Source organism: Tympanuchus pallidicinctus, unplaced genomic scaffold (genome assembly GCF_026119805.1).
Source record: "Tympanuchus pallidicinctus isolate F22 unplaced genomic scaffold, pur_lepc_1.0 scaffold6, whole genome shotgun sequence".
NCBI lineage: Eukaryota > Metazoa > Chordata > Aves > Galliformes > Phasianidae > Tympanuchus > Tympanuchus pallidicinctus.
In genome coordinates, this window is record NW_026294780.1 from 5378465 (window position 1) to 5400930 (window position 22466).

Here is a 22466-nt window from a genome sequence, read left to right on the forward strand (position 1 = left end):
GACATCTTCCTCAGTCCTGACAGCTGTATGATAACAAATATGGTAAGCATGGTGGGGCCTTTTCTCTGCAGCATGGGATGCAGTCCAGAAGCCCTCACAGTGTGCTCCAGCCATCATTTGCTAGGGATACTGGTCACAAAAATACAGCTGTGTTTCAGCAGTCACAGATTTTTCCAAAAACTTCGGCTGTGTTTCAAGCTCTAAATAGCTTAGAACTACTGAAGAATGTAGCTTAGGACTGAAGCTACAAAAATGATTTCCCTGTGTTCTGTAGGTTTTTCTTTTTTGCTCTATGAAGCAGTCATTGGTGTTCTATAGAAATGTTAATCTTTAAACTCTGTCTGATGATGACATTTCTGCAGCTTGTGTACCACCGACTGAAGCCCCTCGTCACGGTTATCTTAAGGGATGTTTTATGGCTGCTCTCTATCTAGTAGCATCCTACGTTTGATAATATATTTAACTTGAGAAATGCATGTGGAGAAGTAGCTGTGAAAATCTAATTTAATTAAGATTAGTATCAGGAAAGTATTAAAATTTTAATATTTCTGTTCTTATAATTTGGGAATTTCTATCTTCACAGATATAGATAACTGTAATTCTTTTCTGCGTGAGTCTGTAGCTGTAATTTACAAAGCATTTGGATATTTGCCAACAACTCACATTAGCTGAAGGTTTTCCCCTGATTTTTTTCATTACGTTCTACAATTTATTTCTCTTTCAGTTATTAGATAAAATATTTCAGTGTTCATTGTTTTTCACCAAGCGTGGCCAAATATTAGAGACAAAGAAGTGCCTTTTGGATTACTGCTATTCCACCAAATGACTCTTTTTTTTTTAGCTTCTTACAGATGTACAGCATTCTGTGGGTGCAGCTGTGAAAAGATGAAGAGGGCAGTAGTCACGCACATCTCATTGAACTTCAAAGGAAACTGATGCCAAACAATGTCAAGATGCTTTAGGCATCCCAGTGCATCAGGCAGAAAAAGAACGGTGATGGACAGCAAATTACTGAGGATTTAAAAGTAATTTTTATACGGTCCAGCAGAAAGAGGAAAGAAGTAGGGTGATTGAGTAATGAGAGAACTGAGTAATGATTATATTATGTTATCTTGTTATAAAAAACAGTAAGTTATCTTTAGGCCCAGATTATTTATATGTCAGAATCCTAGTCTTATCCCTAATTCATTTTAAAAGGTTGTAAACAGTTGGGAAACAGGTGCAGAGGAATGCCTGTATGGCTAGCTAAAGAGCTGAAAAAAAACCTGATAAACAAGAGAGATTTAGTGGAGAAAGGATTCAGTTCTTTAAAAAAATAAGGATCTCACCTTAAACATCTGCTCAGTAAGTCACATGTTTAGCTGTGGTAGAAAGGGATGTCCTTGAATACCTGAAGTATAAAGGAATGATGACTAACATACATAGGAACTTACAAAAAAATAAAATCATGACAGATAATGCAATCTCATTTTCTGAAGGTATCACAAAATATTGCTAGAGATTAAGTATGTCTAGAGTACAAGAAGCATTTGATACTGTGCATCACAAAACATTATGTTGCAGAAAAGACAGGATTCAGAAGACAGCAGACATTTGTACCAACACTGACAAGCAGCTTACTGGAGGCCTGTATAAAGATGTGACAGGTAGGAGAAAAGGGAGAGGCACATTTTCAGTGAAATATCTGAAGAGAAATTACAGAGCATACTTTGTGTAACATATCATAGATGTCTCTCCTTGATTACAGATTCCTCTGGACATGAACCTACTCTGTCTCGTATCTTCTTGGTCTGTGGTAGACTTTGTTGCCTGCATGGTAGTAATGAAAAATGATTAAAAAAATGAGGGTATATTTCTCCCTATTTGCAAGTCCGATTTTGTAGCACTTAATTTTGTTTAATCTCTAATATTAATGTTCAGAGTATTCTTCCAATGGATCTCTGATGCGAGATTTAGAAAGACTGTGTTTAGGAAGGCCACTCTTCCTAAGATGTATTTTGAGTGAAAGCAGGAGGTTTCTATTAATCATCTAATTTATCTGCTTTGGGTCACCATCTAGACAAGTCTGCCACTCTCCAGCAGCTAAGCAGCTTGGAGATGTTACTTTTAGGCTAATCAAAGTCAGTTAAATGAGTTCTAGACTTGATGAAGTAAGTTAAAACCTTCTCAGATTAAATCCGATTGAGGTTTGGGTAAATGTGACACAGTTCTGCAACACTGAGATAACTCACAGGGGCTGAGTTCTATGAAATGGCCTGAATTTAACATCAAAAGGAGGAGGTTACCTGTTATTCTTTGCAGAAATATGGAAGGACACAGCTTTTTATGGCCTGCGTCCATTAGCAGAACTGATAGGAAAACTTCAGCTGCCTTCAAATGCAGAGGCTGTCAACTCCTGAAGTTCAAGCAGAGAGTAAATAAACATTTCCAGGCAATCAATATCTCAAGCTGGTGTAGTAGATTGGACTCTGGCAGAAGTGAAAACTATCCTCCATAGTATTCTGTGAAGCAGTCAAAAAACCAGGTTATTCACACTGTCTACTGCCGTTATCATCCTTTGGCACTGATGAAAAATGCAAAGTGGAAAGATGCAGTACCTGAGCTGTGACTGTATTAGATAGCCGTTTTGCATCAGTGGTTGCTTGGTGATTAAATAAAATAAAAAGGCAAGCATAATCAAGTGTCTCATACCTGCAGCAGAATGTGTCAATAACAGCATCTCTGTAGAGGTGGCAAGTGATAAGAGCATGGAATGACTTGGGAACACAAAATAATAATGACTTAACATCACTGCATGACTAGACAAACAAAAAAGATCCCTAAGGAGCCCACTTGTCCATAGGACTTTAATATCAACCCAAGAAAAGTCACAACCATCAACATTACTTGCTGATAAGATAGCTGTCTGGCACAGAGAAAACTAAAGATTTTTGAATATCAGCTTGTACAAATGATGTTACATGAGCTCAGAACAGAAAGACAAAGATGCTTAGAATAACAGTGACTGCTCTGGGGACCGTCACCAAAGCCTCCAGGACTTGGGCTTTATAAATCGGCGTCCAGAGTTCTAGAAAGGCTGTTTTTTGAAGACATTGATAAGATCATGACATTGTCCTTGTACCCACGTATCTGTCTGCAGTGGAGGATTATTGGCCACGTATACTCTATCAGTCTTGTATGTGTAGTAAGAACAAAAACTACAAAGGACCCAATAACATAAGTTTTAATATTAAATATGTAAACTAACTAAAAGGTGGAAGTATGCTAGGCCTTAAAGTAAAAGTATGTTAAACAGGTCATCTGCCTCGAAAGATGTGAATAACACAGAGGAGGAAAAGGCTTTTCAGACTCTTTTCTCTTCAAGGGATAAAACATTTAGCAATTGAAACACCGCTGCAAGTGTCTGTAGAGGGCAGTGGAGCAAGCTTCCTGTTGTACATTGCCCCAAAAAAGTCAGCAGAAGACTGTTGTGAGCTGGGCATGGGTATGAGAGCATGGCACATACTTCCTTTTTGCCTCCTTATTTCTGAAATAAAAATTCACATAAAGAATGATGATGCTTTAACACGGGATGCACTAAGCAAGCCAACAGCTAAGATCTCCCTACCTGCTGTTAGGTTGTTTCTCTAATGCACAGAGTAGATGGCTGCTAAGCCTGTTGCACTGAAAAGACTTACTCAGTCTGATGTTCAGATGATGGTGAAGAGTGGACTCTCCTTACAACAGACATCCAGCTTCCCTTGGGTTTTGGCTGCCCAGTCAAGCCAGCTGCTGCAGGGAAGCACGGGGAGGGTGAGAGGAGCAGGTGCCCAACAGAGCCTCCAGAGGGAGATGCTGCCCCACAGAAAGGCTGCCCTCCTCAGGAACACACCTGGGGACACCGAGCCTCTGTGCTCCCCTCAAGATGGTCAGTGAGGTCCTGTCCTTAGGGAGATGGCTTTGGCAGACTGCCGACGTCTAGGTATGAGCAAAGTGCCGCTTTGAATGATGGCTTTGGCCACAAAAAGCAAAAACACTTTAAAGTGGCACTTCTTTGAAGTAGCTGAACATCTGGATGCAATTGGTAATCAAGACAAGTCAGTGTATCGGTTCCCTCTGCAAAGAGGATCTCTGCAGCATGGTGTGGGGTGTGCCCAGCTCTCTGCCCCATCGTGGCCTACTGAGGAGCACCCACTCTCTGAGGAATACCATATATTTTTGGGGATTGTGTCATTGAGAATCTTTGCAGTGGAACATATGTCTGCTATTCTTTATGTTTTCCTCAGGTATGAGCTGTTTGCTGAAGTTCTGCTCAGAAGCAGGAATATCATTGCCTACTCAGTCGTTTGGCAAAATGCTGAAAGTCCCACCATCAGCAGTCAGCTTTTCAGTGTGAGTGTGTCCTCACTAAATGCATTTGCTCAGATAAGCTTGTTAAGCTATGGAGACTGACATTTGCTCCTGCAGAGAGCTGCCTTTATTTGGGAGAGTTATCAGATATTAGAATGATTCATCTGCTACTTCAGGATGGCAGCTCAGTTGCACTTCAAGTCAAATCAAACAGTTGCTGTTGGCATGTAAAACCGGGAAGGCAGGCAGACTAAGAGGAAGGACACCTTATAATTAAAATCAAGCTTTATCTTATGCCTTACTTCATTAGACTACTGAAGAAAATAGCAGTTTTTACTTCCAAATATTTAGACACTGCAAGTAATATTCAGCTATAGCAACACAGCTTTAGAATAAGCAAGAACTAATATTACAGAAGGAAGATTAGTCAAGTATTTTTGAATTTTCTTAATCTTCAGTGGCAACATAATCTTTGAAGAAATTCAGTGCGTGTCTCAAAACTTTGACGTGGGCATAGTCATGAAGTGGCAGCTGACCCACAAGTGTAACGTTGCCTAGCTATTCTTTACCATCAGACAAAATGGAAAAATGGGTTAGAATGATTTACGCAGGGAAAGAGATAAAAGCTAATTTTCTCCAGAAGATTCTAGTTTCTGTGGTGCTTAGGAAAGTAAGGAAGCTTCTTTCTCTCTCCACAATAAGCGATCCACTTACCGTGCCTAGAGAGCATCAGGAAGCAGGAAGCATTTTGCTTTGTCCTGATTGCCAATCCAGAGTGATCTCTTACAGGGTATGAGTAGTAGTGTGAAAACCCGATCTAAGAGATATTTTTGGTTATGCTGTAGGAAATGCAGATTGCAGTGATGCCTTCTGGCATACTTTGTGGCTGATAGAATATCTTTCTACTGTATGTGGTAGAGGTGCTCTCTCTTGATTTTCCCAGAGATATTACCTCTTTCAAATCACAAGAAAGGCAGCTGCAGCTCCACCTCCTCCCAATGCCTTAAAAACATTGATAGCTCTGTAGTTACTGCACTTCCAGAGTGTAAATGCTGTAGGCATGACAGGCTTCTCTGTTAAAAAACACATTCTCTGTATTCACTCCCACCCTTGGCTCTGCACAAAGTCCACATTCAGAATGAACTCTTCCTTCCACAGGTTTCTGTATGAAATCAAAGCTGCGCTTTAATTGTCTGAGTTTGCAGCACGCCAGAAATGTAGCCACCCAACTGAGCGGTGCAGAGTATTTGTTGTCTGAGATGGAGCATGAACTGCAGTGTACATAAACCTTGAGAACTGAAGCATAGCATTGGTTAGAGTAGGTGGAATATTCAGGAATAATAAGTATATTGTGTTATGGATTTGCATGGAAGATATTACCAAATGCAGTAGTTGCCCTTAGAAAATAAGAACAATAGCTTTTACTTTGTTGGGTATTTTAGAGTGAAAAGAATTTAATTCTTCTTCACTTAATCTGGAAATCTGACATTTCTACAACCAATGACAAATGAATTCCCAGGCATATTATTTAAGCAGAGAGGTAGCTGTTATCTTTTTGAAATGTCAGAATGCTTGTCTGAGGAATACAGATCCTCCTCTCCTATAAATGACATTAAGTATGTGATAGCAAGATGCACATGGTCACATAAAAACTCCTTTGTGCAGTAAACAACTCTGAGTCATAAATCATCACTTCATACAAATATCCAAAAAGTTTTCAGCACGTTTTTGTCTGACCTTTTAATAAAGGCAGTGGCACTTCTGCCAACTGATTTTTGCTCATCTCTCGAGAGGTTAAAATGAAGCAGCAGTGATTTCTTACTACTGCTTCAGAAGGCTGTGGAAGGAAAGAAAATACTTAATCAAAACGCATAGCTTCAGGAAATTACCGACTGCTATTATGAGAATAACTGAAAATATTTCAGAATCCCCCACCGTTACAAATGAGACTGCCTGCCAGTGTACCATTTTAATGGTAATTTCAGGAGGAGACAAAGACTGACAACACATATCATGACGGGGAGATAGAGCTGCATCCAGAAAGAGCATTTTCAGGCAGGAAGCAGTGGGAAGAGTTTCACAGTTTCTTTCAGATAAGAAGCATAAGCAAAACGCAGATGTGGAAATTAAATTAAAATGCAGCATAAAAAATTGTCTTGTAAGTAACTTATTGAAAAAAAAAAACAAAACAAAAATCCCCCACAGAATGTACCTAAAACTTGTAGTGGGTGTGTTTTCTCTTTGTCATCACTGCAGCTTCCTGTGGCTTTGACAGTAAGGAACAGTAAGGAACCAAACACTATTAGTGATTTAGTATGACGGTGATTTAGTAAGCTTTAGCAGGGGGCCATTCAAGCTCCCCATCCTCTGATGAACTCTGCAAAGCTGTGCATCTTCCCAGCTGTGGGTGCTGCACGGAGGCGCATGGAGATCCTCACAGCGCCTATGACTGCATCCCATGAGCTGCCACGTGGTGTGGTGTGCTCTGTGTGTGTGTGTGTGGTTGGTACGTTCACCACGACGGCAGGCAGCACACAGGGCCATCAGCTCCTTTTTGCTTAGCAAACGGCATGGCCTTCACAGGCTGAGAGGAGCTTTGGGCAGGATGCCTGTTCTGTTTCCACTGTGCACGTCAGGCTGTGGCCCAGACGAGGACAGCTGCAGTGGCCTGCCAACACTGCCTGGCAGAAGGCTCCACCGGGGCATGGCTTGGAGCAGGGAAGCTCTTGATACGTTCCTGTTCTTCGCTTTGGTTCCAGAAGATGTTGGTATCTCATGACTGTAATAATACTCAATCATCATGCTATAATTAAGAGCTTTTCAGTTACTCGTCTGTGTAACTGATTACTTTGGGCTCAACCCGCTCATGCTGAGCTTGCTTGGCAAAATTCCCACTGACAGCAGTACAAGAAGGATCGGGCCTTCTCTTAGCCATTTCCCAGTACTATTCAACACTGCCATCCTTTTGAGACTGTTCACAGTGGAGATTAATTATTTAGACCCTTAATTCTTGGGATACTAAAATGGCGCCATAGAAATAACGTGCTGATTCTCAGAAGCCAGTCTGTTCTGGTCATTGCTGCTTCGCAAGAATATAGCATACACACATACACAAAAAAAAAAGGTATGAAAAGGCTTGAGAAATATTTTATTTGAGAGTCTGAAAATGTTCAATTTTTGAGGCATGAAAAATAGGAAGATGAAAGATCTTGTAATGTGGATAGTAAGAAACATCTTTCAACACTGACTTGCTTTCTCCTACTACAAAAAATGACAATCAACTAAGCAATCAAACCTTAAAAGAAAGCTTCAGAACAAAATACATCCACTGATCTACATGTTGTTTTAAAAAACAAGTCAGCATTTTTTCCCAGGTCTTTCCATTAACTGTAAGGGGACAGGATACCCAGATTTGTAGTATCTGAAAAAAACACCAAATGTTTATAGGGATAGCAGAACACTCATGCTGTGCACTATACAAGCTCTTGTTTCTGAAGATTAAAAGAGCTTGTTTTTTGAGATTCTGAAATCATTGCCGCCCCAAGCCTGGTTTGGAGGCCATGCTGCTGAAATCCGCCACTTGGTCACAAGGTGGAATGAAGGAGCCTGGGCACAGCATTACTGGGCACCTCTCCTTCAGTTCAGGGCATGCTGCAGTTCACACAGTTGGGTAATGCGCACTTTGTTGACACACAGCATTTCTCTTTCCTTCCTGTGAAGTTTTCAATGCTGCTGACTGTCAGAACAGCAGCAGCAGAATAATCTGACGTGCAGAAGCAGATGAAGGGATGCAGCAGTGCTTCTCTACCTCTTTATCTCTCTGAGATTCATTGTTGCTCTTTCAGGTAGATGGCACGGTGCACCACCGTGTTCTACACTGAGTTCTGACATAGAGCGTGTGTGTTTCTATAGATTCTTAACCACCTTTCTTACATATTATGATCTGCAAGTGCTTTTGGAAAACACCCATTGTTAAATGGTCACCTGGCTTGTAGATTTTTATGGCTGTACCTGCTCTAGTAGTAGTGCACCTCCACAGGAACAGGCTGCAGGAACCACTTGGGACTGTGTCTCATTTTACGGCATGGCTGTGAGATCAGGGGAGCTTGGAGGATGTCTCCTCAGGCACGGTTTTGCACAGTGTCAGGTGGGCTGCATCCAGAGGACCACTCCATGGTCCGGATGGCAACACCAGTGAAGGTGCACCCTCTACCTGCATTCCCATGTGCAGGCATTGCGTTTTCAAGAATCTACTGAACATCTGGTGTTGTGCATGGTACTGCAGCCAGGCAGCCTGTCCTCCCAGCAAATGTTCTCAAGAGACAAGAGAGCCTAAGGAACAGAGCACAATTCAGGCCTGTGTTGACTCTAATACCAGCTCTCCCCTTAAATGTGTATGTCTTGCTATCGATAATTTAATCTGTTTCCTTGCCTCACCTGTTTCCTGCCTCACCAATGAGAATTCAGTTTTGCATATCAGCCCAGAGATGTGAAGGTCTCTGTGTAACTAGGCACTTTAGAAAAAAAAAAGAAAGAATTGTAGTAATAAAGCTTCTCTCTCATCGCTCTGCTGGAAAGGAAGGAAGGAAGGAAGGAGGGAAGGAAGGAAGGAGGGAAGGAAAGAAGGAAGGAAGGAAGGAGGGAAGGAAGGAAGGAGGGAAGGAAGGAAGGAAGAAAGAAGGAAAGAAGAAAGGAAGGTAGGTAGGTAGGTGTGGGGAAGTCTCTGGACTCTCAGGATGCGCTAGAGACACAACAGCACACCGATGTGGTTAAAAGCTGTTAGTCTGCTTTATTGTTAAGCACTACTCTTTGTACATGTTAACAGAGCATTCTACAAAACGCTCTTCAACCCTTCACACAGGTGCTTATCCAGTCAGAGCCATGAGACATTCTTTCTTCTTCTAGAGGTGTCCTTGGTTCTCATGCTGTTTATCTTGCTCCACAGCTGCTGCTCTGAACAGTTTTTCTTGTATACCCACAATTCCCCCTTTTTTGTTTATTCGCAAACTACTACCATACTATAAAATAATAACACTATATTAATAAAATAATCATTGTAAATCAATCAAGGCCTTGATTGACAATACTCTAAATGTGAGAAAGGAGACAAGGCAAACATAGCATAATGACAAGAAATACTATTAATCAACTAAGAAGAACAAACACGTGTTTGGCCTGCAACTCAAGTTTCTGCAGCCTGGAAATAAATCCCTGAAGGTCCTGTTCTGTGTTAATCTCTAACTGGTTAGAAAGAAGTCTTCAACTTTCGTATGTTTTGATATATTGATTTTGAACGATCACTAAAATTTGTACAACAGATGCTTTTAGAGTGCTCATGATCATTGTCTTTGGGCTAATAGAAAATTAATGGTCGTACAACTTTTTGCATGTCAGATAGAATCAATAGAAGTGGGCAAACGTGGTACTAGAGGCATTATTACTTACTGACCTTTGAGAAACAACAACCTGCAGAAAAAGACAGAGAAAACATGGTGGTGACGAATGTGATAGGCAGTGCCAGCAGGGCGTCCCCTGCTTCAAGGTGCACTTTTCCTCATCCATCACAGATTCTCTCTTGCTTTTATTCTTCTCAGGGTCCGAAGGGTATTTTCCATTTGTATGCTGCATCTGCATTATCAGTGCATGATACAGAGCCCAAGTGGAACACCTGCTTGCAAAACACAATAAACTATCAAGTTTAGCTCTCTTAGCATGCGCCTTTGTCTCAGGTGATGCATGGTCATATTTTAAAATTCCTGATAAGTGGGATGAAAGAAAGTTAATCATTCTATAGGAAGGAGGGAAGGAGGGAGGGAAGGAGGGAGGGAGGGAGGGAGGAAGGAAGGAAGGCAGGAAGGAAGGGAGGAAGGGAGGAAGGAAGGAAGGAAGGAAGGAAGGAAGGAAGGAAGGAAGGAAGGAAGGAAGGAAGGAAGGAAGGAAGGAAGGAAGGAAGGAAGGAAGGAAGGAAGGAAGGAGGGAGGGAGGGAGGGAGGGAGGGAGTGAAGGAGGGAGGAAGGGAGGGAGTGAAGGAGGGAGGAAGGGAGGGAGGGATGGAAGGAAGAAGGCAGGAAGGCAGGAAGGAAGGAAGGCAGGAAGGCAGGAAGGCAGGAAGGAAGGAAGGAAGGAAGGAAGGAAAGAAGGAAGAAAGGAAAAGACAAACTGCTTTATCTGGATACAGTCTGAGAGACGAAGGGATGAGAGGTGTGAAAACTTAGCTGGTAGAATAATAGTGGGTGAGAAAGTTTGCTGCCAGCAAATAATTTTTTTTTCAAAATGCAAACATTTCCGCAGCGCTGAAAATCTCACCCCAACATCTATGTTCATCATCCAAATATTCTGCTTTGTGAATTGAAGTGTTTAATTTTCCCATTTCTTTCATGTTGACTTTGTAATCATATTAGAATACCAAATTAAATATTAAAGTATGCTCCTGCTAGATGCTGTGGAGACTGATATGATATATGTAGGACAGTATTTTGACATTACCTCAAGTTTACCGCAAGTTTTTAGAATTTTCTCCGAGAGGAATGTGAAATTTTAATTCTGATTCAGCATTAAAAAAAAATCCTGGAATGTTAGAGTTTGCCTGAACATGGAAGTTCTTACCAGCTGTGAAGGCAGATAGAGCAATGGCAGCTACAGAGTGCAAGCCTATGTAGAGTGGTCTGTTGATATTCATAACTTATGCTTTCCATTTGAGTAATTTTCCTTAATTTTATTTTCTTCTTGTGTGCACCACTGAAACAAGTCACATTTATTCTAAGTAGCTTTCGGTTATTTAAATCCTGTGCTCTATTGTTTTGTACATCACACATCTCAGCAGCGACATCTTAGTAAGAGTGTCTCTAATTTTATAAGCTAACATTTGTTTTACATGTTCCTTGTTGGTTAGGCTGTGAGTGTGGAGAAAAAAAAACCAAAGATGTGCAAACAAAAATAGGTATGGAAATTTGTAACTTTTCCCATAAACCATTCAAGAATAAGCTCAAATCTTTTTCTTTTTTTTCTCACCTGTATTATCATAGAATCAGAATCGCCTGTGTCCAGAGATAGTCCCTAGTCATGTCCCCAGGTCAGAGCTGAAATGTTGAAGGCTGAAACCCAGACATCTGGCCCATTTTTGTGGTGCTGTAGTTGTGCCTGCTTGCTCGGCCGGGGCTGTGGAGGTTGGTGGCATGCTCTTCTTCTGCCCTGTGGTGTTTCAGGTTGTGAGGGCAGTCGTGCTTCCAGTTACACCTGTGCAACCCCACTGTTGTTTAATAGAGTTGTACAAGTGTAATTGAGGATATAATCTGCCTGCAGTTATGTGGAATCACATGATACTTTTTATTTCTTTCTTGCTGTTTCTGAAGTCACTTTCCCAGAAAAACCATGGCTTTGCTGCAGTGGGACTGTAACACTTGAAGGACTAACATCAGTAATTAAATCTGAGACTCAAAGGTGGTGTTGCAGACATTGCTGATGGAATAGAAGAGGCATCTGCAGCATTTGCATTTTAGTTACAGCTTCTTTCTTTTCATTCTCACGAAGTCTGTCCCAGCTGCACACAGGGAGGTCAGAGCACCAGGAAGAACCATGAGGATTCAGAAGGTGGAAGTCCAGTCTCAAATCCCTCAGAGAGACCACTGAATAGAAAAAAGGCCCTTTTGTTACAATAAACATAGAATATAGCTGCTGTTTTGTTTGCTGTTTGTGCAGATCCAGAGAGGTGCTAAGTTTTTCCAGCCTGGCCTCTCTCCCCAGCCTTCACTTACGAAGATGATAACTTCTCTGCCCTTTCTTTTCATTCTGCAGAAAGGCATCCAAAAATATCCAAAGCCTACAGAGATGTGTCTCATAGTTTTGCTAGGCTTTGAGCCTTGTCCTCAGCAAGTTAGCAGAGAATACTCTCAGCTTGAGCACTTTACATACATCTCTTGCATGTATCAGCTGCTGCAAATGGCAGCAAGTCTGTATCCTTCGTATGGCACCAGAACACGTGGTCATGGAGGCACTTTGTACAGCCATTCTCATCTTCTTTTATGGCACAATGACACAAACAGTGACTGGTGGAGATGGGACTTCATTTCAGAGCTGTAATTTCTCTTGTCACTTGGCCACATCAATGGAAGGAAAATGATTCGTAGGGGTTTTGCCTTCTGTACTGCTGTGAGTCAAAAAAAAAAGCCTGACAGCAGGTATCCATCTTCATTGCTGATATTTTGATTGGAATCTGTAGGTGCTAAGGATGCAGGAGACAGTAATGGTGTCTTTCACAATATTAGGAGGTGAAGAAATACACTGAAGGAACTGGAAGAATCTCAGGGAAAAAAAAAGTCAGAAAATTAAGATTACTGTCAGGAAGCCAAAGTCTGTTTGCTGACTACTAATTTGTCCAGAGAAGTATTGTCAGATAATTTACACTGACCTTAATAGATATATTTGCTTCTAGATGTTTCTTGGATGCGAATACTTTCAGTGAGTTTCTTTGGTGTGTAAATTAAAAGAATGCTGGCAAATAGGCAAAGCCTGAAAGTTTGCAAATAAATCAGTATCATAAAATGAAGAGACTTTTCTCTGCTTTGTGGAACAGTGATCCCGGCAGGGACACCTCTGCCCTGAGGAGTCACTGCAGAGTAGGCTTGTGAGGATACTAAGTATAGGGGAAAGAAATATGAACAAAAGCTCTGAAGAGAGCTGACAGAGGTAAGAAAACAATACAGTAAATGACTAGATAGACAAGGTACTGTGCACTAATAATCTAGATGAGTTCGTGATTAGTGGCTACAGGCTATCAAGAAATGCATCTTTGGGGTATTGAAATTTATTGTCTCTCTGGAAGATTTGTAATAAATTTTAAGTTAGTGATGTTCCATTGATGAGTAGCAAGCTTAATTGAAGGTAAAATTATTTATTTTGCGGATATGATGCTGATACTGAAAGAAGAACAAAATTCCCCTTTGTGCAAGAGGTCTGAAAGCAGTAAAAAATAACTTCTTGTTGAGTACTAGGAATGATATGGGATGGACCCTCTGCAAGGGGGTGAATGATTTCATTTACAGGAAGCAAAGCAACCATATATAAGTTGTTTGTGCTTTCTATTGGAAGCGCTTCAGGATATATAAATGGAAACTAGTTGGTCTGGGAGTTAAAAAAACCCCACAAAATATATGTGTGAACTAGGACCATCATCCAGCACAACCATCAGAAAAAAAGACTTGAGATTTGTAGAAGAAAAATTGTTGAAACTATCAGCCTAGAACATAGCAAAGAAAAGCAAACAAGGTAACACATTGTAGCAGCACATAGAATATAAAATGAAATGGTAGCTTCAGGTGAGCAAGAAAATAACAGAGAGCACGTCTGGTTCTAGTAGCATGGCAAAAATATTTTGCTTGGAAGAACCTGAAGTGTCTGCACACTGCAAAGGTGGGTTCAGTTTCCCTTATGATACATTCTGCAGGATGTCTAACTGTGTGTGTGTACACCAAGGCTTTGCTTTCAGAACATTATGATGACTGGTATTATGTCTTTTTAGAAACCCATTGTAATAGCTAATGTGAGCGTGCAGAATGACTCAGCATAAGCAAGGGAGAAGTAATCAGTGTGGTTTTCCCCCAGCAGGAATAAATCATTGTAACTATAAATCAAAGAAGTTATTACAGGACTCAAATGGCTCTGAAAATTCCAAGCAGCAGTGGCAGATAATTAAAGAGAAAAGGTCTGGGTTGAGACCAAGCTTTACATTTAAAAAGTTTCAAGGACCCATTGCAAAACCTTTGTTTTCTTTATTTTTTTTTCTCCCTCCCTCTCTCACTCCCTCTTTCGAGTGTCATGGAACAGTGATCTGAGAAAAGGGAAGTGCAGAACAAAGATGACTTACAAAGCGCCCTCAGCAGAGCGGGGATCTAATCAAGGAGGAGAGGATGTGGTCCCAGGGTAAGCATCTGTCAAGAAAATGTTTGGGTTGGTGGGAAGGCAGATGTTACCCAAAACAGGGCAGGCAGCAGACTGCTCCTGGTCATGATCCAGGTCCATCAGATGTGCTTATCCTGCCACTCCCTTAGAGAGGTGCACCAAGGCTGGTGCAGTCATCACCACCCATGGCTTCATATGGCTACCAGGCCTGCTTGGGGCAGGGAAGAAAGCCATAGGGCCAACCAGCTCTGTGCAGGCCTTAACACAAACATCATTCTGTTTGCTTAGTGCTTTAATCTCTTCCTAGTTTACATCTGCGGTTTTGCACTGTAAATACATGAGATGTCCTCTGTATCAGCACTTCTTTCTGTGCAGCAGTCTTGGTTACACTGAGACTTGGACTAGATTGGTCTAGTTTGGTCAACTACAGTTGGATTAGATGATCTTAGCAGTCTTTTCCAACCAACCTTAACAATTCTTTGAGACACACTATCACACGCTTCAAACACAGAGTATCTAAAGAAATCGTGACAGATTGTGGTGCCTTGTGAACTCTCTCTGAAGAGATGGAAAAGATCTCTCATGCTAAACAGGAAATGAGTAAGAGACAAAAAAAAAAGAAGTATATAAAATAGTTAACTACTTTAAAGAACAGCTGGGGTTTTTTTTCTAATCATATAATACATGAGTAAGGGGATAAGCAATGAAGTTAGAAGGTGGAATATTAAAAAACTTGAAATATTTTGTCACTGAATGTGTGTTGTTAGACTGTGAAATGCAGCACAACTAGAAGAGAATGAATGAAACTGAAATTTAATTGAGTAGTTATATCTGCTATATCTAAAGAGACCGTTAATAGTGGTAAGACAAAAAAATGGATATTGCAGCTTCAGAATTTTAATCCAATCATTATTTAATATCGGTATAATAAGTGAAGATGAGAAGGAAGGTAGGATTTACCATATAGGAAATTGTCTAGTAAGATGTTAAATTTCCCTCTAAGATATCAGGTGCTGGTCATTTTAATGGCTGTGTACAGACCTGATCTTGGATCTCACACGATGTGGCTGTTCAGTGCTCAGTGACTTCCCCGAGCTGCAGCACACAAGTTCATCCACATGCATTTCTGAAGCTGAGTAAAGCTTTCCTTTGTAACATCATGAATTAAATGAACCTCTTGATTAGAACGGAAGGAGTTAATGATTAAATTGAGGGCAAAACTAAACCTGTACGTAAGAGCAGTGATTTCTTTGGGCCTGACTACAGGCAAATGTATGCCTCTGTGTGTAAATAAACTCTATTCTGATTAAGCAAGCAAGTTCTCTTGTATTTAGTCTTTCTATTTAATCAACAGTAATAGGAGAGATAGAATCAGATCCTTGATTGCTATTGATAGCATACTGTAAACAGCTTGTGGAAAGACAATGCAGAACAAGGGCATGATTGATGTTGTGAGAAACAAAACAGCAAGGAACGTCGGATGCAGAATTTAGTTAAAGAGAAACCGGTTTTTACCTTGATTCCTCCTTGAGAAAAAGACCTTAAAGGTAGTGCACTGGATGTTCAGTCTTACTACTAGAAAGCAAAAACCCAACAAAAGACAGGCTGATGCCAGCGAGATGGGCACCAGACCCAACACAGCAGTTGCAGGAAACCCCCTTGTTTTGCAATCAGAAACTCAGCCTGCAAAATCATGAGCATAAGACCATTTATCTTGTATATAATGCATATTTTTAGTTGTTTTCTTTAATCTGAAACAGTAACAAAGTCTCATGGTTTTACACGTCTGATAGATTAAACCTCTTTGCTGAGGCTGGTGACTTCAGTGTGCAGTTACTGGGAGAATTTGCTGTCCACCTATAATTTTCGTTGTGTAACAAGTGCATGCCGTATCAGTATTTTACAAATCTTTTCAAATCAGAAACAATTCTGTAATGCGATTTACACAGATAAAAATCCATACTCTTTTGAGGAAAGAAGTAACAGCATCAGCCACTCCCTTCAAACACTTCCAAGTTAAGTCCTGGGTGCGGGAAATGCCACTCCCCTCCTGCAAGCTTAATGACATTTCAGAATGTCATTTAATCTGTCTGTACACATAAATGTGCATATACAGTTACAGTAGATGCCTTTTTTTATTATTATTATGTGATGTTACATAAACTCTCTATAGTTTAGGGATCTAGAGCTTCCATAAATCCACTTTGAAGCAAGTCAGAGAGCGGAAGCACCGTTTCCTGCTGGGATTTTGGAATAAAATATTCTGCAGTGGTAAAGAAGCTTATTCAAAATGTAACAATTAACATTCAGTGTGACATAGAGTGGATCACTATGTGATGGCCTTCTGCAAGTTCTGAGGGGAAAAAAAAAAAAGCAGCCTCATTTTAAGAAGTAGCTTTTAAGATGGTAACTGTTCACTTCAGTTATTGGTTGGTTTGGATTAAGGCCTTTTATTAGATGAAAAATACTCGTTACAAAACAGGCTTAAATCTTAGTTCTAAAAGCTTCTTAGGCATGTGAACCACCTATGTCATTTTATAATGTCATGCTGGTACTTAAAAATGTACTTTTACACACACACACACACAAAAAAATCCAAACCAAGAACATAAAAATAGATCTATCATTATCACAAGCAATGATATCTGAGTTCTTATTGCCATTAAATACTGAATACAAGAAGCTGATACTACTCAAACAGCAGCAGCAGGTTAGGACACAATTCAAAATCTAGCATGGTGAGCAATCTTACAAGCTCTGTTCCTAACCAGCACGACTCCTGGGAACCTTGGCATCATTGATCTGGCTGGAGCAGCCAGTGCAGTGAGCAGTAACCAATTTGTTACTTATTTGTGAGTCTCCAGTGTCAGATTAAAAAAAAAAAAAATCTGATCTTTCATTCTGCTCTATCTCAGCACACTGCAATGTGATGATGATGTTGAATTAAACTGCTGCATTAATAGTCTTGGAATTACACTATCAGAAATAATGTATTATGTATAATAAAAATAGTTTATTACCTTTCAATAAACTAAAGGCCAGTATCATTTATATAATTGGAATCAGACATCTTTAGGTAATTCGGGAAGGGTGTTCTTAATGACTCTCTTGATGAGCTCTTGGCTTTCTCCAGTGTTTAAATTCTTCCTATCAGCAGAATGAATTGTATCAGATAATTTCTAGTGCATATATTTTAGGGGGTCTAAGTATAATTCTTGGACATTTTATGGCTCATCACAGGCAACTGTTAGAGAAGAAAGTGTAAGGTCTGTGCCTCGCTGAATCCTCTCTGCAGTGGTTCTTAAAGCAATTCAGCACTTTGATCACATCACGGTTTTCTTTTGTACCAACAGAAATGATTTGAAGAACAAAAAGCCAAGCTCAGTGCTTACAGGGACATGGATCATCATAAGGACAAGAAATGAGAAGGCTTTTTTTTTCAGATGTCTGTTTTTACCTCGTCTATGTCATCTATGTGAACTTGTCCTCAAGGATGGCAGGACCACTTTATTCTTTTATCTTTTCCTTCTACATTTTTTAGTCCTCCCATTTTGAGTCGGTTCTTCTTCTGGCCTCACTAGCTTTTTACACAGTTGTGCTTTGTGCTTAGTAAATGAATGTAATGCTATAGAATAGCCAAAATCCAAACGACTGCTGCACAAGCCAAACATAAACAAGTTATATAACACTGCAACCACTCGTTTATTAAAGTAAGTGGAAATTATGAGACATGCATAATCTTTTGGACAACTGACAGGCAGGTGTGATCAAGAGAGTGGGGAATCCAGTGATTGTAGGCAGATACAGAGACAGGTTTGTCAGGGTGATTAGAAAGTGAAGTGGAATTGAGAAGAATGGAGCAGCATCGGGTGCTGCAGGATGAGGAGAGGTGGCAGTGACAGCTGTGCCAGGGCAGGGACAAAAGGATGACAAGGGCAGTGCGGGCATGAAGTACTGCTGGGTTCCCTTGGCCCTCAGCAGCCCCCAGCACATTTGGTATGGAAGGGAGAGGTAGCAGCAAGGGTTCTGGACATGTCTCCATGCTGTCTGACATTGCTGAGACTGAATTGCTCATCTTCATCCCACCACTGCACTGTGGTATGCATTACCAGTGAGCTGGGCCAATTTCAGTGGTGCTAAACCAAAGGCTAACCCATCTCTAGCCTTGCTTATAAACCCTATTTTGTGGCGTTTGCATAACTTCTTTTCTCAGCATTTGCATCATATTTTGGTCTGATCATCTTCCCTGAAGCTGGTGCTCTGTGTCTCTTTACCCACTGCTTTTTCCTATCGGCAGCAGCGCAGAGCCAGGCAGCCTGAAACACCGCAGGCATCCTTTACAAAAGTAAAGGAATTGCTGTCCCTCTGCTCACTGCAGAGTGCCATGGGTGAGCAATGCCTGGATTCGTATCCAGGATGTTTGTACAGTGGAGCACAAAAGCAGCACAGCTAAAAATGACACATATCGGCACCAGTCCAAGAATCAATAGGTAAAGTGGGAGTACAAAGGAAAATACATACACATGGACAGACCAAGGCACAAACTCAAGCTGTGTGAAGAGTTCAAACCAGTTAATTTATTGCATTATTTTGGCAGCAGCAGACGCCTTCCCTTACAGCAGCCCCAACAATGCAAGTCTCTCTGTGTGGCACAGTCTTGGACACTTTGTCACTCCCGTGCACCTGAAAAAGTTGACAGGCAAACCCTCACACTTTCCTTCACCTGGCTGTCTGTCCACACCCAGGTTGTGGTGTGATGACTCCCATTTGTCTGTGGCATGTAGGGTGCAGAACAACTGGCGTCCTCAGAGCCAAAGCTCCTCATGCCCTCAGGGCTCCATCCAATTGTCTGTGGCTGGTTGGCCATGATAAGGTGAGAGCAGTCTTCAGGGAACTGCCAGCACAGGTGGGACCAGTGAACTCTGGTGCTGTACCATGAGCATGACTGGCAGCAGCAGTGTCATAGCCTTGTCTGTCTAAGGTCACAGACAAGGTTATGTGCACCTGGAAGTCCATCTGCTCTGTACATGGTAGCAAAGTGGAGAAAAAAGAGCAACAGAAATAGAGGTGCAGATCAACTCACAACATCCAGCTTGTGAGTGGTGATTCTGCTTTTTATTTCCCCTACATGAGAATGATGCTAATCAAGTTTCTGATGAAAGCCACGTTTATCTCACAGCATCTTCAAGGAAGAGATCATAGACTTCGGAAGGTGCCAGGCACCATGGAAAACTCTTTTTGTCTTCTTGATTGTTTGCTGCACTTTAACAAAATCCTCTTAGTGGCTGGGCAGTGTTGTGTATGGTATTCCACAGGTGTATGCAGGCATTGCTGTACAAACACTGAAATAACCATACTGCAGGTATGACACAGGCTGTCTTTTTCCACAGCTTCACTGTCAACAAAGCCAGTTCTATAGTGGGCATATAGTATATGTTCCCCAGTAATCCTAAGTGAATCTGCTATTTTGTGGCAGAAACTGTTTTTAACAAAAGCTCATGTATTTCTGTTATGCTTCGTCTGCATTACACTTAGGTTCCTGCAGAAGTACTGTATGCACGCACATCTGTTTTAGATGTTATTTTGTTCTAAACTATCTGCTTTTTTCTGCCTTCTGTATCTTCAGTTTCTTCGTCTTCCCTGAGTTGCAAGTGTGTAGCAGCAGGGGAAGGTGCTCAGAGCCTACCTGATAGGGAGCAGGTGTGCTGGAGGCAGCTCATGCTGCAGGCTTTGCAGAGCAGGCACATCCTGACAGCGGGACATACGCCAAGTACTCCGATGCACAAATATAATAGTCACTGCAGGGGCAGTCATTTAAGAAAACTCTGCAAGAAGATTCAGCACATTGTGCTCCTTGCATAATAGGTTGGTGGTTAGGGCATTTGTCTGGAGGGGAAGTTGTCCCTGTTCCAGGACTCCTTGGTGCTAAATAGCCCAAATCTTCATCAGGTTTTCCTCCATCCTAAAAAACGTATGCTGTTTAGAGAATATGAACTGAGACTCTGACCCCTCTTTACTATTAATTGAACTTCAGGCTACAAAGCTCAAATCTCTTTTGCTTATTCTCTTCCTTATCTCTGTAGCCACACCGACAAGGGCTAGTTTCTCCTAATTAGACCCATTTCTCAAAGAGTGAAAGATCTATGAAAAGTGAGAGGGGTCAAAAGCCTTTCATCTTCATGGGCAAATGTTGTAGCACCAACACAAGTACATAGAAGGCTGTTCTTAGATTCTCCTGTGGCCTTATGCACAATTAATGCCCCAGCATTACTAGATACGTAACTGTGTCCCACGAGATGATTGCCCATAATAGAGGTGTATGCTCGCAGTCCTGGAGACTTCCTAATGCATAGCTGCAGACAGCTTTCCCCTTGGCAAAGTTGTCTATTTTTCCAGGTAAGCAACCCTCCCAAACTGCTGAAGAGCTCCCTGAGAGCTGAGTGCTCTCAATGATCCTGCTTGCCCAAGTGCTTAATAGCAGGCAAGACGACACCTAGTTTGGGGGTACCTAAAAGGACACTTTTTTGCATAGAGAAAGAAAAAGAGGGGAATGCAGCCTGTCAAAATGGTATGCAGGTGCTCAAAAACCCACATGAATTGCAGACAGCAATCCCAACTATTTCCCAGCATGGCCTAATCTTAAGAGCACCTCCCTTCTGAACATGAAAGTTCCTCGGGCATTTAACTTTATTCACCCACACATGTTTGGGAAGATAGGCACTTATCTCTTGCCTCAAGTTCTACTGCAATCCAGCTTAGGAAGACAGGCATTTAAATCTCTTCTAGAAGCCTGAAAAATTAGCAGCAGTAAGAATTATGTCTCACTTCTTCCGGTGTGGGCCACCGGCTTTGACGTACGTGCGAAGTGCAAAGCGCACGTCTTAAACTGAGGGAGGAAGTGGAATTGAAAGGGACCGATGTGACACTGCCTGCTCCTCAAGTGCATGTCTCCCCGACTGCTGTGCCATGCTTGTGTGCAGAGTGTGGCCAGTGTCTCTCACTGATCCCGCACCTCTGCAAGGTCAATACACAAAGCCAATGAAACCCATTCTTCTCTGAAAGGAAGCAAAATCGAGAGGCCAAAACTGGGGCAGGATGTGCTGAATGGAAGACTGTCATGGAACAAAGTGAGTAACAGCAGGTCATAGCCTCCTTCACTCCCCACATTCTCTGCCCCTTGCCAGTCTTGGAACTGTGAAGCTAGCGTTGAGTTGGCTTGTGCCTACTCTGCCACAGCCCTGTGCCTCTGCCTTCCTGCCTGCACAAGCTTTCAGCTGCAACACCTAGCACCCGCGATACCTCATGGCTGCTGATTATGCCATTCTGCTGGGGAGTTGGAGCTCAGTATTTAATTAAGAGTCTAGAAACATCACCCACTTCCGTTCTTACGGCTTTATGCATCTTTATGCAAAATGTGGGTGGAAGAGCTGTGATCATATAGCGCTTCATTAGCGCCAGTCCCACAGGAGGGATGGATCAGCTGTGGCATGTGTGGATGGAGCATTCCTGGTTTTTCCAATGGCTTTCCAGGAGGCTGTCTGGGCTCTAGCCACAGGCTGGCCTCGCTTGCTGCTGGTGTGAGTTCACTTCTGCAGTCAGCAGAAAGAAGGAAGAACCTGGCGCACCTCAGAGGCAGCAGACATCTTCTGCAGATCTTCAGAAGTGCCTCTTTCTGGCCACTGCCTGTGTCAGAAAGCTGAGATGATTAGATTACTACCGTGTCCCTTCCAGGGATCAGATATTCAACATTTCACCAAGGTAGTAACGTCTCAGTGAGGTGTCTGAAGTAGATGGGCAAGACTCTAGCCCAAATACTCAGAGCTTTGCAGCTAATGACTATAAGAAAATAAACCAACAGCATATCAGTAAGAAGTAATGATGGTGACAAATGAAAACTATGGAAATACAAATTAAAAGTAGAATGTATCATAAGATACGATTTGAAAAGAACCTAAAACATATGTCTGATCTTAATGCTTCTCTCTGCTTGTTTGAATCCCACCAGCCTTTAGAAAAAAAATGGTGTTCAAACAAATTTACCTCTTTCTTTTTATGAATCACAGAGGATTGAAAATAATTGTAACATAGAGAAAAAGTATTGGAACCAGTAAGAGCTTAATCTTAGCTCATCCGAGTTGTTCACCCTCGGTCTAATTCTTTGCTAAGTACTGTCCGAGAAGGTATAGGAGAACATTTATTTCCACAGCTTGAATATACATTGATTTTCTTATACTAGAAAA